Source organism: Nannospalax galili, unplaced genomic scaffold, assembly GCF_000622305.1.
Source record: "Nannospalax galili isolate Female #2095 unplaced genomic scaffold, S.galili_v1.0 scaffold7, whole genome shotgun sequence".
NCBI classification, from domain to species: domain Eukaryota; kingdom Metazoa; phylum Chordata; class Mammalia; order Rodentia; family Spalacidae; genus Nannospalax; species Nannospalax galili.
In genome coordinates, this window is record NW_008359081.1 from 8116580 (window position 1) to 8119402 (window position 2823).

At 34.9% G+C, this 2823-nt stretch overlaps 1 pseudogene; it reads right to left on the bottom strand.

The window, feature by feature from the left end:
* Nucleotides 1-1051: 1051 nt before the first annotated feature.
* On the bottom strand, nt 1052-1178 carry LOC115068345 (annotated as a pseudogene).
* Between the last annotated feature and the right edge of the window lie 1645 nt (nt 1179-2823).

Below are 2823 nucleotides of genomic sequence, written 5' to 3' on the forward strand. Positions count from 1 at the left end.
AAACAAAAGTTTCACTCTTACATTGTATTGTTGCTGGTACTGCTCGATAGTAAACCTAAGGCTTTGTGAATAGAAAGTTCACACTCTACAAGTGAACTGTACTCACAGCCCTTTGACTAAGTTTGACCAACAAAAAAATCCACCAAATATTTCATTCTCAAATAATAAAAGGAATAACCAATTGCAAATATGCCTGTCTTTAATGCAGTCTCTACTCAGGTGGATGACCTCTTAGTTTAGAGTCTTCTCTCCAAATAATAGAAGAGTTTGCTGTAGTGGGATGTTGACCAAGAGAGAAAAGCCAAATACTTGTCTATAAATTTGGGTATCTCTGGCTGGTCATCATGTCATATATCCCAGGCTGGCCTTGAACTCAAGCAAAGTTATAGTCAATGATGAACTTGGACTTCTGAGCCTCCTGCTCCTTCCCCCTGATAGTATGGGATTATAGACATGTACCATTACACCCTGTTTAATATGGTATCAGTGATGGAATCCAGCTCATTGTGGTTGCTAAGTAAACATTTACCAACTGAGAGATATATCCCTAGCTTCAACCCATGCTTTTAATAGATTGAGTTGTTGATTATTTGTAGCAAAACAGAAGACTGATATCTTGTAGTTGGTTTTATCCATGAATAAACATTTCAAAAGAGAACCCAGGACACTGGTTTTGTCTTTTAAGTGTTTCCACATAATGGAGGAAACTGAAACTAAGAAAGCAGGAAAAAATAAAATTAGGGAACAATACATTGAGATAATAATATAAATATGGTGAGTAAAACATTTAACAGGTTGGTAATAGCATAAACTCCAGGGGGAGCAGAGAAGTGCAGTCAGAGAAGAACAAGAGAACTACATGGGGACGCTGTTGTGGAAAAAGATTAGATGCCATTATCGTGTAAATAGAATAAAAGTTTTAAGGCAAAAAAGTAAAACAGGCCCTCTACTACATTATGAATGAGTTCATGAATCATCACTCCTTTCCTCCAGTTACTTCAGGATTGTGTGACAAAAACTAAAGATGATTTACTTCCTTAGATGCAATAATTCTCTTGCAATAATCATTTTTTAAAAATCCAATCGTCAAAGATTTATGTACAAGGATGCATATAACACTTTTATCTATAATAGGGAAGATAACAAACTATAGACATGATCCCTGAAAGTATAGTCTTAAATGTCCAATAGTAGAGAAATTGCCAAATTAATGGCAATTCATTCACCCAACCATTTATCATGCAGCAATTCTAAGCACTTTCAAATGATTATCTATAGATATGAGAACACATTCGCAATATAATATTCAAAAACAGAGCAAATTACTCTACAGAATTTTGGTTGCACGTAACTATGTCTCTAAATCTCTATGTACTGATACATATAATACATGTCTGTATTATAAAATGTTATCAATATTTATTACCAGCTTGTAGTATGATAAAAAAATTAGTTTTCTTTTAAAATTATTTTGTTACATTAATTAATAATTAATTGTGCGTGTGTATGCTTGTACATGGGGAGGGGCATGTGTATGCCACTGCACTTATATGGAAGTCAGAGGACAACTTGAAGGAATTAGTACTGTCCTACTAGATTTGCTGAGATTGAACTGCTGAGCTATATCTGTGGCCCCTTGGTTTTCTTCTTCATATTTGTTTTAATTTTGCAGGTATTCTATGATAAACATGTAGTGTTTTTCATGGTTTTTGTTTGTTTCTAGACAGGATCTCATATAGTTCAATTTAGCTTCTAATTGATCATTTATCTGAGGATGACCTTGAACTGTTGATGTTCCTGTTTCTTCCTCTGAAGTGCTGGGATTATATGCCACCTGTTTAGCACAAAAATAAGTATTTAGTTTATAATCATAAAATATGTCATGCATTGGGAACTGGAGAGATGGCTCAGCTGTTAAGAGCACCAATTGTTCTTGCAGAGGACGCGGGTTCAATTCCCAGCATCCACATCGCAGCTACAAACCGTCCTTAACTCCAGTTCCAGGGGAATCCGAAACCTTCTTCTGGCCGCCACGGCATTGCACAACACGGGTGCACTCACATACATGCAGGCAATACACTTGCATAAATAAAATAAAAATAATGAATAAAATAATAAATACATACATCATACTTTCAATGATGAAAGCAGTTAGTAGTGTCAAAAAAGACAAATACATTTACAAATGACTTGAAATGTGTATTAGATTTGCCAACTAGGTTATAAGCAAGGCAGATTCTGGAGAGGAATAAGAAAAGCAGATTTCAGTAATCAAAGAGTAAAGTTAAAATTAAATGCTCAAGAAAACCAGTTTTGCAATGCTTTCAAAGGATTTGAGACAGAGAGAAAATGAACGACAATAGAATGAAATGCAAATCTAAGGGGTTTCAAATGAAAACATCTTTGATTGCTTATGAATTGACAGGAGAATCTAATAAAGAGTTGAAAGTACAAACCAACTAAAAACAGGGCAAATATAGAGGGAGACTGAATTGGCCTAGATTTGTGAGTTAACCTTGAACTAGAAAGGGATATTAGGGACTTAGAGAGTGTAAGAAAGAGTAAAAACCAATAGATACAGATATGTTTACAGAGAAAAAAAGCTGGACTTCCCTGATGATCTCACTTTTTCCATTGATATAGAAGAAGGTCATGTGCTGATAATGAAATTGGCAGTTGTTTTGAAAAGGAGGGACTTGAAGTAAGCTTTGAAGTTTGGCAACAGTAACTGAGGGGATTGGATTGAGATATAATGCCAAATAAAATGACTAGACTGGTGTAATGAGAACAGAATTTAGAGACTACATAAGAGTAGACATAAGA